The following is a 14843-nucleotide window of genomic DNA, read 5'->3' as shown; positions in this document are numbered from 1 at the left end:
CTTCTGAAAGCTGAGAGAGGAAGCTCATGGAAGTGCATCCTTGCTTCTCTTCACCTGAGCAGTGACTGCTGGCAACTGTCAGAGGCAAAATATGTGGGTAGTATGTCTGAAGTAAAGCAGCCATTTTAAATGTTCCTAATAGACTTGTGGAACTGTAAGACTGGGAAGTGTCAAAAAAATGTCGTAGGTAGTTGTTTATGGAAGAGAAGATGGTAGAGAGTGCTAATGTAAGAAGTACAGTTTTCATGTTTTCAGTCTGAATATTCTCCTTGGCCCTCTTTAGTGGATGAGGTTGGGTTTAGCTAGTCAGCAGAATAAAGAAACATAACTGATGTTAGATAACAATTCTAAGCAAAGCTTCTGCTGAATCTCATCTGCTACCTAGACAGTGGAAACATTTTCGGCTTCTTTTTTTGCTGAGTGTTTTCAAAGTGACCATAGTACTCATGCTGTTTGAATCTCATTTCAGCAAAAACTCAGGGATATAAAAGATAAGCTTCAATATAATTTCACACATCAAGACATGCTAAACATCAAGAACAAGAGAAGTCTGAGCTGCGTGTCTTGCTGTGTTTTACCAACTTAAAAGGTGATTCTATTCACTCAGCATAAGTCCATTGCAAGTGATTTCTGGCAGCAGAAGTGATGCAAAAACATATTACAAGAACAGGAGCAGTGGAGAATTTTAAAGAAATTTATTCAAAATTATTTCAGAACTGACTGTTTGAAATGCTCTGGAAAGTTGTTGGATTATTGCTAGGGAGACATTTTCCTGTTACAGGGGAAGTGATATCAGGTGACTGCTTTAGTATGATATACATACAACAACTAGCTACAAAGCAGTAGTAATGGTCTACACCAAGGACATAAACTGCATGTTGCAGACCTAAATGTAAGGTGCTTGAAGATGAAAGTGAACTCGAGACCTGCATGGTATTTCCATGAAACTTGTATACCTGCTCCTATGAAGGAGGTTGTCAGCTTTTTCAGTTTTATGTTTTCACAAGATCAGCATATTAAAAAAATAGGTGCCAGGAGAATAAATCATATTAAAGATATTTTCCTCCATGACTTATAACAGGATTCTGGGGAAGTTAGAAATAGTCATATTATTTTATGAGGTCATAGAGTGCTGATGCCTACAGAAAATTTAAAAAGTGAATTTGTTAATTAAACATGATTATTACTATCTTCAGAAAAGAAACATTACTTTGTGATTATTTTATTATTTACTATTTAGCAGTTCAAGAAAATTCCATTTAGCAATATGCAATTGCTAAAAAGTTATTTGCAAAAAAATGAACTAAACTGAATAAACACAAATGACACTTCTGTCTTTAACAGACAGCCTGAAGAGTGCAGAGTGAAGGAAACTTCCTATCCCCAAATTGGTTACACAGATATATTGGTAAAGTCTCAAAAGCAGATGAGAAATAAAATTGACATTGGAAAGAAACCAAAGGATGACATCATTGGCTTAATGTTTCCAATATCCAGTCTAAGTTGGAAATGGTAAAAAGAATTATAGAAACACAAAAGAAAAAGTGGTCGTAAGAAAAATAAATAAATAATTAAGAAGAAGTTTCCTGAATTTGAAATGCTTTAACTTCATATGCTGTTAGTTTTGTTTATGACTTTCTGAAATCAGAGAAAATAAAGGAAGTCTTGTGCCTGTGCCTTATTCTTCTTCATTTCGATGTTCTTATGCCTCTGTATACAGGAATTCATTATTGCTAGGTTCCACAGTTCCTTTAAAAGATTGAGCTAGACAATGCATCTACTAATTAAAAAAAAAAAATCAGTTTACAAAAATAATTAGTTTTAAATGAATACTATGCTTTTGTGTCTTTTCATGACATTCATCAAAGCTGCATATAAAAGTTTATGTTACGAACTAACTATTCTCTGTCCTGTGATTAAAGGGCACATGATGACCTCACGAACCACCCTTTAGACTTCCAGCGCTTCTGGCTTTAATATTCTGTGCTAGATTCACAGAGATCTTCTACAGATGCTAAGCGTTCAATCCTGAAGGCTCCACTTCATCATCAGGTAATTAGTATTTTCATTAACTTGGTTATTGTCAAGGAAAATGAGCCTTGATCATCTAATTTTTCCTCAATGAGTTGAATATTGTAATATATCTATAATTAATGTGTTTTATGCCACAAACGTGTAATGGAGTGGAAATCTGAGCCTGCTCCCAGCAGTCACTGTCAGTAAATGTTTGATGAATAAACAGAGACTTTCTAATGGGAAATGGTGGCGACTTTTATAAGCAGACACAATAAAGACTTTATTAACATACTTAAGAAGCATTCTGGGAAATAGAATTGAATGCATTATTACTGTAGGCTCCTTTTGTGAAAAGTAAATTTTACTGTCCCCATAACAAATGTTTGCTTGTTTGGTGTAACTTGTAGTGTCATGCTTTTATGGAGCTTCTTTCAGTGTAAATCTGTGAAGCATTTTAAATTAGCTATATATTCCTCATAGGTCCATGATCTAAAAAAGAAAAAAAAATCCCCCTGAAATTTGTATAAACTAATCACTTATACACCTGGAAAAAGAAATAAAAAGGAAAAAACTAATACCTAGCAGATATCTGAAAAGTCAAATTACAATGAAAATCTTGCCAAAATTAAAATGTATTGTAGGTGTTCAGAGAGTGAAGAGAAGCTGGGGTGGAATGGCAGCTCATTTGCAATACCACACCTGCTATAACTATAACTAAATATGTCTTTAATATGTATTAATGAACAGATCCAGATGTAATATCAACATGCTATAATAAAGAGCCATGAGTGTCTCTGAGCAAATCAGGAAGGTATTTGCTTCTAGACCTGCTCCAGAATGGAAACTGAAACTGTACTGGCTCAGTTTTCAGAGATGTGTCATATACACAGCTCATGCTGCAGTCAGTGATAGCTACAGACTGTAGAAAACACAGCCTTCAGGAAAAAAAAGCCTTTCCTTTTTAAATTCCACCCCCCCCCCTTTTTTTTTTTGGCTGACATGGTGTTTGCCTTCCCAGAGCACACTGTAGCTCTGTACCTGGGGATCAACAACTTACCTAAGCAGGAAAGACGCTTGAATAGCATTTATTGCTGTTATGCAGCTAAATGCAAGTTCTGCGCCCTCATTTGCATGCAGTTCAGAAGCATTCTGTGGCATTGATGCAATGTTATAGAGAAGGCAGGAATAAAAAGAGTAAAGAAGAAATGATAGAGACTAGGAAGCAAAAGGAAGTTTCCCCTCAAAGAAAATTAGAGGACAACTCTGAGAGTAAGCAGGCTTGCCTGTCGTTGCTGCTTCTCTCCTCATCTCTGTCATGGGACCTTCAAATACTCCCTGCTCTGAGCCACCAGCATCAACAACCAATACTTCCAGTGAGCAACTTTGATACTCAAGAGTCCCTGCCTGACTGACTAGAGAAGCACAAGCACAGGCTGGGAAAGTCTCTCATGCTACCTGCCCTGTCCTGAGCAGTCCAGAAACAGTTGGCAAGGTCAAACTTGAGAGCATGCTCTGGGTCAGGGGTTGTAGAAACTGGGGAGCTGGGCTTGTCTCACACATCTGAATGGAAACTTGTTAGCTCTACCTTGTGGAGAGGACTCTGCATGTCAAGGGTGTGATACATCTGACCTATTTTAGATGTCTACCTCAAGATTTCTGAGTCAAGCTGCAATGAATTATTTCAACATCTTTCTTTGATTTTGAAGGCAAAAGTTTTAATTATAATGCCCTATTCAAGTAGTTTTAATATTATGTTAAAATTCTACATTTTTCAGAGAAAAAATGGGATGGATCACATGTTATTATTAAAGAACTTTAATCCCATGGGGAAAGTCAGTGCATTTGCGTTTAATTTCAGCTTGGTGGAACAAGTGTCAAAATTGTCTTTGAACTATTTTTTGTGTTTTGTTTTGTTTCTTTTTTGCTGTGGTAGATAAATAAAGGGAAAATTAAGTTTTGATAAAAGTAAATCCCAAGACAGAGTTTTTTTGTAGCTTCATCCAGAATTCCGAAAAGGATTGCTTACTCTTGTGTGTTTTTACTGACCAAATGTAGTTGTCTATTACGTCTACATTTAAAGTAGCTCTTAATTTCCCAGAGCAATTTCTGAAGAGATGATACTCTTACCTACAGATTGTGATGTATCTCATCCTAATGTAAATCTCTGGAATAAGGCAGATGAATCTCTGTCTAAAAGTGTGTATTTCTCATCCTCTCTTCCTTAACTTTAAGAAGAATCTAAGGTGACTCACTCAGATATTGAAGTCTACATAACAGAAGCTTAGACTTAACCTAGATAAATCTCTCTTTAAAACAAACTGGTCAAAACATTAGGAATCTGGCTGTAGAGAATAATTTAGAGTGTCAGAGGATGAAGCTGTGAGACAGAAGCTGATTTTTTTTTTAATGATGGTGGAGGTCAGTCATGATCTTCACAGTATCACAGTATGCTGGAGATTGGAAGGGACCTCAAAAGATCATCTAGTCCAATCCCCCTGCCGGAGCAGGAACACCTAGATAATGTTACACAGGAATGTGTCCAGGTGGGTTTTGAATGTCTCCAGGGAAGGAGACTCCACAACCTCCCTGGGCAGCCTGTTCCAGTGTTCCGTCACCCTCACTGAGAAGAAGTTTCTTCTCAAGTTTAAGTGGAACCTCTTGTGATCTTGACTTATTACATACAGCACAAGAAATTTCATTGAAGATGTTCAGTAGAGACAAGACTGAAAAGAACTTATGTGAAGAATTTTAACTCTGGCTTACAAGGATTTTCCAGTGGGCAGGGTCTCCATCTCCCCTAAAAGGGATTTACTCAATTCAACTTGTGTAAAATAACGTTAAGAAAATTAAGTAATGTGACTGAGAGCTCTGTTCATTTCAGCTAAATTTAGACACCTAGACGGGGGTCCAAAATGACATGTATAGTCAACATAACTTTGTCTGCATAAAGAGGACAGTCCTCTTATGTGTTGCATTTGCCTCTGCTCTTACAATCTACAACTGGGAATGAAATTGTTGTGACCTCTGACAAGTGTAATTTAGATATAAAGCTCAAAACAGAAATCTTATATTGTCTGAAACTTGCAGGATTTAAATTTAAGTTTTTTTTTTTTTTGAGTTATGTTTAAGTTAATATCAGACTAACCATTTGTATTTTTTAAATTCACTGTCAGCTTCAATTATTGAGATGGATGAGGTGTTTTAAAACAGATGGAAAAAAGAATACCAAAATCTTAACATCAAAACACCAGTAAATCAATATATCAAATATATTTTAGTGCTTTCTGGCATCATGAAGAAAGCCCAACTAATTTAAACAGTGGTCCAATTTTCAGAATGTTGAAGGAAAGGTTTGTACTGTTCTGATGCAAGAAAACAAGCTAAGTAGAATGTTGTGTCATTACTATCTTAAAGTGAGTGTTGGGTGCAATCTGGGTTAGTTTGAAAGTATAGGTATTTTTGGCAGGGTTTTTCACTGCAATCGGGGTTGTATTTGTTTTCTCCAGTTTTGAAATGTGGCAGCATAGAATTTACCCAGAGGTTCTCCTATATAAAAGCTTATTATTTTGTATCTGAAAGGCAAAATGAGAAGAAAGTATTTTGCAAGCCAGAATTAGATATTATTACAACAGATAAAATTCAGGTTCATCCTTTTTTCCCCACTAGAACTACTCAAATAGAAGACAGCAGACCACTGAATCAGCAGCACAGCCTCGAAGCGCAGTGCTGTTCTCCGTTACGCTGCTATTGATCTAAATATCTGCACCTTTTTTTCTAGTTTCTACACTGTCGTTACTGAAACTAATATTTGACCCAGTCTTCTAACATGAGGTACATATATTTTTACAGACTTCATTGATCTTATATATTTTTTAGAATGACCTGATATTTGGTAAGATATTTATCTTTGAAAAAGATACTTCAATTTTTACAAAAATAAATTATTGAAAGTATATGTTAATGACTTTTATGAAAAATCTTAATTAGAAATAAATGAAACAAACATGGCAATGAAAAAACAAAGTAATATTCTGTTTTCTATTTCACTGAAAAAAGACAGAGAAGAAAAAGGTTGGCAAAATAATGTCTATAAAGGCCAGATATCTGTGTCCTGAGGCCATCAGGCACTTCCCTAATGGACTACAGAATGTGTGAAATAATTAATCATGCGGAGCAGGTATTACCAGGGTTAGAGATGGGGTCTTCAGCTTTTAATGGAAATGCTCTGTGATTGAGCTGGGAAAAAAGACCTTCTGTAGTTTGAAGAGAAGGGCATCTGTCATACTTAACTCATAATAGTTTAGGAGCACAATAAATACCAGGCATGGTTCAGCACTTTTTATTTTGTGGGGTATTAAAACTATATATAATAAAGGAAAAGCACAAATACATAGGGAACTGCTTTCCATGGTAGTGTTCAAAAATTTCAGTAGGAGGAATGCTTAAAAGGTTAAACTCAGGCTCTCTGGGGTCAGATTTGTTCCCTGACTAGCAATACATCTCTCTGACTAATCTTTCTGTATATACTTTTAAAAAACTATGGTGTTGTTCCTACCTGCCTGTTTGACAGATTGCTGAGATATAGTGAAAATTGATCAATTTATTAATTTCTTTGCTAAAGACCTAAACACAATCAGCATCTCTTAAAAAATAATAAAATTAATATTAACATTTAATTAACATTCAACATTTTATAGGCAAAGAACAGTATTAAGACTAAAGAACTTCAAAGAGAAACACAATTAACACAATATGCATAAGTAGTATGTAATCTGTCCCTCTGGTGGAGACACATTATGGTACAGTCTTCAATAATATGATCCACAACCTGTCTTTTCCCTCACGATACTTTCCTCATTTATTGCACAGGATAGGCAGTTCTCATTATTTCAGCAGTTCCTTTAGATTTTCTGTATCTCCACAGGTCAACAAGTGAATCTAACCCTTATTTCTTCTGTGCCTTTCTAACCCTTGTTTCTTCTTCTATTTCTATCAGTCATCTAACAGTTTGGGTGTTCAAATGGAGGTGGCTAACATTTCTTGAGAGTTTGAACATTATGGGGTATGCAGGGATGGTACTCAGTACTTCCACAGGTTGAACTGAGAAGCTTCCAAGTGGATGCTCATAAAATGAGAGTACAATCCACTGAAAATCATACCGTTTGAGAGTATTAGTCTACAAAAGAATAACTACTAGCCAATAAGCCTGAAAAAGCAAGATATATTTAACTGTGCAGGAGATTTGTTAGATGCACCATAGAAAAATACTTAAAGGTTTTCATGTGAAATATTGGATACAAGTCAAAATACACACAGTGAAAAAAAAATGAGTCCCAACTGTAACAGAAAGAATGAGTTAGTTACACACTTCCACTTGTCTTTGTACTTTCTGAGTCTGTTCAGAATCAGAAATACAAGGGTTGAAATATACCCAAAAAGGAATTTTTTTGGGTCATAGTCAATTGACTAATAGCCAAATGAATATTTAAAGAGAATCCAAACTTGTGTGATTTCCAGTTCAATATAATTACACTTTAAAGAATCTAGATTATATCAGTATTAGTAATTTTTGAGAGGTTTTATCGAAGCATTAACATCTTGATCCCACTCAGGACAAGTTCTAAATTAGCCAGTTAAGGAGAAAAGCAATTAACTGGAAAAACATGTCTACATAGTAGCAATATGTTTATGAAACAGAGGAAGAAACATTCCCATGTAGCCAAATTTAGGATCACATTGAGCATCTGGTTGCACTGGTCAGACCAAAAGAATGTATGGTAGCAGAACACAAAATTATTAACATCGCATTCCAGCTTGAGCAAGAAATTCACCCCATTCAGTGTTACCATCTGAGTAGAACTGCAGGAGTGCTAATCTTATTATACAGCAACTCACATCACTTTATGAGCAAGACTCTTGAAAATGTAGTCAAACACTTCAGCCTCAGAGGCTGCACATTTCTCAGTCCTGCTGCCTTTGGACAACCTCTGTATGGAAAGAAGGGACTGGCTGCCAAGGAGGCATCTGGAAGGTACTAGGAGCATTGCACTGGAAGGAAAGAGGAGGTGAAAAATATAAAGGATGTGTTTCTGAAGGGGATTGAACTCTAACAGTAAAAAAGGCTGGACTTCTGCCCACATGAGTTAATGGTAGTTTTGACATTCATTTCAAGAGCTGTAGTGTCAGGCCCCTGTGAATTAACAAGTGCTGGAGAATGGGAGAGAAGTAAATAGGCTGCTGATCACAGGAGTAAACCTGTTTGTGCCCAAGGGTATGATCAAGCTATGATTTGGAGTGCGTATACATATTCACACTAGCTTTAATCTAGATTGGATGGACATGACTTAGGGTGTCCAGGGTTGTGACAACATATACCTCAGCACTGGCTGCACAAGCCTGCAGAGCACCAGTACACTTTCTGAAGCAGCTACTATCCCCTGAAGTGTGTGTTGCTGCAGCTTTACTCAGATATAGCTGTATCCTCTCCAAGTATCATTCCCCAAACCACTGGAGGAATGATGTAAGTATTTGGAAGCTCTGGGATTTACATGAGGCGTGTTTCAACATCTCTAGCATATGGCTGCAGAGAAGGTAGCTGAAATTCAGATTTCATAGCATGAAGCCTGTGCCATGCTGTTCAATTTCCAATACACTGATGATGCAACTAAACAACTATGTTGTAACAAAACATGCAGGCATGAGTGTGCATGTAACTGTATTTGCTTGAACTCTTAACAAGATAGATATATAAAGAAGGGACTAAAGGTACAAACAAACACTCATGGACCTTTAAGTGCAATGGGTTAAGCTGGTAAACTGGTGTGAGGAGGAATGAGGCTGGGTGTCTGAACGTCACAGCTGTGGCCCAGTGATAGGCAGGCTGGGGCGGTGGAGAAGAATGGTCATATGATGGTAGTTGAAGTGTCAAGGGGGTACAATTTATTGAAAAGCAGATCACAAAGGAGAAAATTCTTCCTGCATATTATTAGTGCTATTGATTGATTTATATAGTGCATTTCTTAAGCAAAGCTCTTTATAGAATTACAAACTATTAAAGCTGAGTGAATAACTCACAATGAATAATTTATCCCATGAATTTAACCTTTCTTTCTGCTCATGAAATAGCCACAAAGAGATCACTATTTCCTTAATTATCCAGTGATTTTTTTTTATGAACTTTTAAAATACTATGAACTGATCACCAAGAGTGTTCTGTTAATACAAGATAACCAAGGTTTCTTTGCATCCTGGTTGTTTAGAGTCAACCAAACTTGTGGCTAACAAAAGCATGTGCGCTGTCCTATGCAAATCTGGTGGCCTGTGGTACGTTTACTGCATAGCATAGTGCTTTGCAGAGATAGCTCTGCTTTTACTGAAAGGCACAGTTTTAGGAGAGAAAGCTTGAGCTGTGTCAGCATGGAGCTCTCACCTTGCTATCCATCCCTGTCTTTGTGAAAGACTTAATTCTACTACTTGAGGATGCTAAGAAGTTGGAAGTATGGAGCTGCAGGATCTTGTGGAGATGTGGGAGACTCTCTGGAACCCCTACCCAGTGTTGTGCAGCTCAGGAGTACTTAGAGATATACGTCAATCCAGATGATTCTGCACTTGGGTGCCTTTTTTTAAATCAAAGCCTGAATTCATTGTGATTCAGACTAAAAGCACACTTTGTGTGTTTGACTTTTTTAATTTCCTGACAGGAAGAGTATGTAAAACTCTGAATTTCAAAGCTGTGCTACTCTAAAATTCCTTTTCCATGAATACTCAGGTAAGTAGCATGCAAATCCATTATTTGACATTTTTTTTGCCAAGATAGCTTAATTCCATAAATGTTGGCAGAATGTGAATATGAAAGAAGAGAGGACTGAAAACTGTGACAAAATAGCTGAAGACATGTACTCTGCACTGTGCACTTGACATAAACCAGCTATCCTTTAGAATTCTTCTACTTAATTTTTATGACATCAGTCATCCCTGAGGAAAAAGAGAACTAAGCAGTAATACAAAAAGCAGAATCACTGTTCAATTTTTTGGGGAGACGACTGTCTTCTGAAGAGGAGTGGGAACTGAGGTTTCATTAGGAAATATAAAGAGGACTAGGTAGCGGCTCATTTCAACCTATCATCTATAATGCAACCATAATTTTTGGAGGTTAGGAGTAGGTTTTAAAGTTATATGTAAATGCTCACCATCCTACACTTTAGCTCATTTCCTTTCAGGCTTTGCCACAGGACTTTGAAAAACTGTTTCACAATTTTCACGCTGCATAGATGGAGAAAAAGTGAACTTCTAACACAGTTCTGTGTTCTGTCAATGGACGGCTCTTTTTCAGTTTCAGAACAAACTGAGATTTTTCCATTACTGCTGTGTTCTAATGTAGTGGTAAACAAGATTGAGGAGTAATATATTTTGAAGCTGCTATTGAGTGTGTTTGTCAGTACTTCCAGTGTTAACACCCTGAGTATGGCAGCAGATTAATAATTCACCTGTAACAACACAGTGCAGTATTTCAATGGAGTAATTTAAAACCAGATATTAATAATATCTGTGTTGGGTTTTTTAAGGAAATTGATTTGTTATAAGGAAACGCAAAATCCTACTCTCAGATCTCTACTGAGCTTCCAAATGGAGAGGAGCCCGTCTGAGTCTTTATTTGTCTTCATTGACAATTTTTCGGACTTGAGAGGATAATTTTCCAAAAAAATGGCATCTGAGACCTGGTTTCTGTCAGCCATTTTGGCAGACTTTTTTTGGAGTGATCTCCCAGTGGTTGGATCTGTATCTCAAAGATGCAGTTCACACGCCAGATTTCTTCTGGATGGAAGAAAACCAGGGGAGCTCTTGCATTGCTCCTGGGGTTCTACATCCCACTGCCAAGCTGGAGCAGGTCAAATGTAACCACTTCACCCAGAGTGAGTATGAAGTGGATTTCAAGTTCGCAGCAAGAACTCTTTTGATCTCTAAATTCATTCCTATTTGTCCACACCAATTAATAAGATAGATATAGGCTCAGTCAAGGAAAAGGCCAATAACCTAACTTAATTTCAGTTTGAGGCAGGCTGGATGTCCAAATTGAAAATATCATGCAAACAGAGGTAAAACACTGTTCTGACTTTCTGATGAAGTTTAAACCTCTTACATTATTACCTTTTAAGAAAGTAGCTATGTTATACGATTTTCCTAAACCACATGCTATTTACAATAACGTCAGTCTCGGCAAGCTAAACAATCTCTCCACCTTCATAATATTTAAATAGAGAAGTAGATCATTCTGGATAACTGATTAGTGTGCACTTGAAATGTTTAACAAATGTTATGAACGTAAGTGTGCATCTTAAATGTATATTTATATTGTTGTGCATAGAGTAATGTGTCTTCTGGGTCCTATTGTAAACAAGCTGTCAAGCTTAACTGGGTTAGCCTGTAAAAATATCTTTCCATAAATAAATTGAAAAAAAACCCTAACAGTCAAGCAGCCTCTTCTAATGGGCTTGATTGGGAAATACAGGGAGAAAATATAGTAATACAATAATGTAATCCTGTGCAGATCTCTTCTCAAAATGTCAGTATGTGTAACATTGGGATGTAGTCAGCTTTTGGCTACTTTTCTCTGCTTGGTGATGTGGAAAATTCCATACTCAATTATGTCCAGTCACACCCAGTTTGTTACTCATCTGTTCTAGTTCACTCATGTCCTGCCAATTTAGATATGACTAAAATTATCAACAGAGAGATCAAGAGTGCATTTCCCTGCTACATGTTCAGCACTGCAGCAGCAGAACAGAAAAAACGCAGCATCGCACAGAAGTGACTTCTACCGACAGCCCAGTACCTGAGGAGGATTAGAAGTAGTACACAAGATCCAGAGATTATTCCTGGTGAAATTATAACAGTGTTAACAGAGATCAAATATAATTTATTTTGTCTCATTTTCTGAGAATGAAATCTGTTGCTGCGGCTGTTTGTCTCTCCTCTGCCACTCTCTTTGATCTACTTTGTTTTCTCATACAAATATTGTATGTAATTATGACAGTTATGCCAACCTTTAAAATAAAATCACTTTTGCTTTGTGGAGGGTTACATACTAGTGCTACCAGACTTCTCATAAACCCTGAATAAAATGCTCTGACATTCTAACAGATGAAAAAATAATTATCTAGAACTTATTTCAGAACTTGCTAATTAAGATTATGAACTGCTTCCATTAAAAATTCCAGTTTAGCTTTCATTCTTTTAAAGAATGAAATGATCTGTTTTTTAATCATCAGGATGAAAAATCTTTTTTGTTTAATTCACAAACTTTTGTTTGCTGGAAGTTGCTGGGAAGGAAGTTGGTGCAAAAGACAAGTATCTTATCTCCTTTTTCAAAAGAGATTTAAAAGTGAGTAAATAATAACAAAAATTAAAAAGGTTTTCCACTGGAGACAGCCTTCAATGAACACTAGTTAAGTCCATCACTCACTAAAACTTGAAGACTTATAATGACATATTTGGAAGATTTTTCATGTTGCTTTTAGTATATATTAGATAATGTAGAAACTGAAAAGTTTCTGTTCCTATATCTCTCTTTAGTATGAACTCATACTGAGATTTAGTTTTTCACATTCTGCTGCAATCAGCCCTGGTTGCTTCATTGCCTTCATCTTGGGTAGCCACCAATGTTAACACAAAAGGACGCAGTGTGCCACCATTATGACCCCACTGAAGGAAATATACATAAATTCGGGTGATTATAGAAAAGTGAAGAAAAATAGGGACTCAGATATTTTGGTAACATACAATGAACTCTAACAGAAAATATAAAGAGGGAGGATGAGACTGAGGTTTTCACACACACCAGTGAATTCTTAACCAACTTGAATGCTAAAAACTGTTGCTTTATTTATAAGAAAGAAGTTACTTAATGAAGTGAAATCATTCTTCTTCCAAGTTCATAGTATTATGGTTTAAAAGTTCTGTAAAGGATAGGGGGCTTTAAGAAAAACACTCCTTCTGGCACTGATTGGGATTCAACACCACATTTCACGAGTCAGACTAAAAAACCCCTGCAATTTGACTGGATGCTACTGACATCTTATGAAAGATCCCTGCGAGTTATCATCACTACAATGTCTGCCAATGCTTTTTTTTGCTGTGTATTGCTGTATGGTATTGCACTGTAGAATTAATTCTAAATAATTTTGCATTGTTTTTCTTGCCTGGCCTAGGAGCCCTATCCATGGTTCTCCAAAAACTTATCAGCAATTAATAAATTCTTCCCCTCTATTCTCTACCCTCTGCACAAATATGTCTTTGAAACAAATTATGAATATCATGACTTTGCTAAATGCATTGAGGTCTGTTTCCTTTTGATTCGACGAATGTAATTTTGTCTGCCAGAGACACACACTAGTTATGCCCTGATATGCTAACATTATTTGTCATCTTTCCCTCTCACTTGTTAATAGAGTCCTTCACTGCAACCATGCCATCTCAACCCTCATCTCATCTACTGTAGCTCTGCTTCCATTTCAAAATCCTATGGAACCTCCTGATTTCACCCATCATCAGTTTTACAGTGGATGTGTCACTATCCAGATGACCTACACAAGTGGGCTGTAAAACTCTGCTGCCTTCTTTCTTTCTAGGTGCTGGGTTCTCAGTGCACGTTTTGGAGGGTACAATGACACGTATGTTCTTTCTGTTGTGCCCTGTCAATTTTGACCCAAGTGCTTATGTATTTTTCCACCCCACATAAATCTTTCTGCCAACAATATATTGGTGATACATGTGAGTGCAAAAAGGGATTACCATTCTTAGGAGGGTAATAACCCCTCCTGATGGTTTCATTTTATCTTGTGGAAATTTGTAGTTTTTTACTGGCATTTCCATAATATATTTCAGCAGCTTTTATACCACTATTTCCTCTTGCTGTCTCTGCATCTAATTCTTTTTTCCTTGCCCTGTGTTTATATCTAATAGAGTGCATACTGCTCCACATAGAATCTGCTGCTTTTGTTCCATGGCACTGGGGACGTGACCTTAAAATTAAGCATAGAAATAGTAGAACAAGCTAAAACTGAAGTTAGAGGAGGAGGGTTCCAGACTGTTACAGAGCAATTCATATTGAATAGCATTGGACCCATGCTGACACAGTAACAATAAAAAGGAATCATCTGTGGAAGCAAAGATGGTAAGTCACAGAGGGCATATATAAGTGCAGCCTCAGAGCTATAAAAGCCAGACTGACATTTATCACTCTGTGCATATTGGAGCTGTCATGTTGGTCCTCAGATGATCATGTTACTACCTTCAAGACATTTTTTTAGATATGAAGCAAAGATTAGAGAGGAAATGAGAGAGAGGCTTGCTAATAAGTATTGGGTGAAAGCCACATAAAGGAATTAGCATTTATATTATTTATTGTCCCTTTTTCATCAGCCGTCCCCCCCTTCTTTCTAATTTTTTCCCTCGCCTTGGATTTTTCTAACCTTGTGCTGAGAAGATCTTTGTACATTAAACCTAGTTCAGCTTCAGAACGGATTAAAATCAGTTTGACTAAATATTATGTTCAGTGAACAACAAATTGTACAGCTTCACACATTATTATTTGTGCTAAAAACTATTATGTAAATATACTGGCTTATATAAGCTTAAGAAGGATGACATAAGAATGCAAAGATAAGGCATACATACAGATCTACTGAAGAGATACTCTGTGAGCATATCCTCTAATGGAAAATTGTGCATTCTCACTCAGGGCAGAAAAGAACCATATGTCTATTTTAGTGGTTATGTCCTGAAATGATGCACTTATTCTTTTTATAATATTTTGAAATAAATACATA

At 36.6% G+C, this 14843-nt stretch overlaps 2 long non-coding RNA genes across 2 annotated transcripts in view; one reads left to right on the top strand and one right to left on the bottom strand.

The window, feature by feature from the left end:
- LOC134173179 (uncharacterized) overlaps positions 1–14843 on the bottom strand; it is a 190594-nt gene that overhangs the window by 45945 nt on the left and 129806 nt on the right. The window lies entirely within an intron of this gene.
- On the top strand, positions 697–13285 carry LOC134173109 (uncharacterized). Its single transcript, XR_009968127.1, has 3 exons — positions 697–2052; positions 9717–9784; positions 11700–13285. It is a non-coding gene; the product is annotated as an uncharacterized LOC134173109 (long non-coding RNA).

Source organism: Pezoporus occidentalis, unplaced genomic scaffold (assembly GCF_034315485.1).
Source record: "Pezoporus occidentalis ecotype Australia unplaced genomic scaffold, CSIRO_AGI_Poc_V1 ctg5, whole genome shotgun sequence".
NCBI classification, from domain to species: domain Eukaryota; kingdom Metazoa; phylum Chordata; class Aves; order Psittaciformes; family Psittacidae; genus Pezoporus; species Pezoporus occidentalis.
Note: the sequence above shows the minus strand (reverse complement) of the source record. Positions and strands in the feature narration are given on the sequence as shown.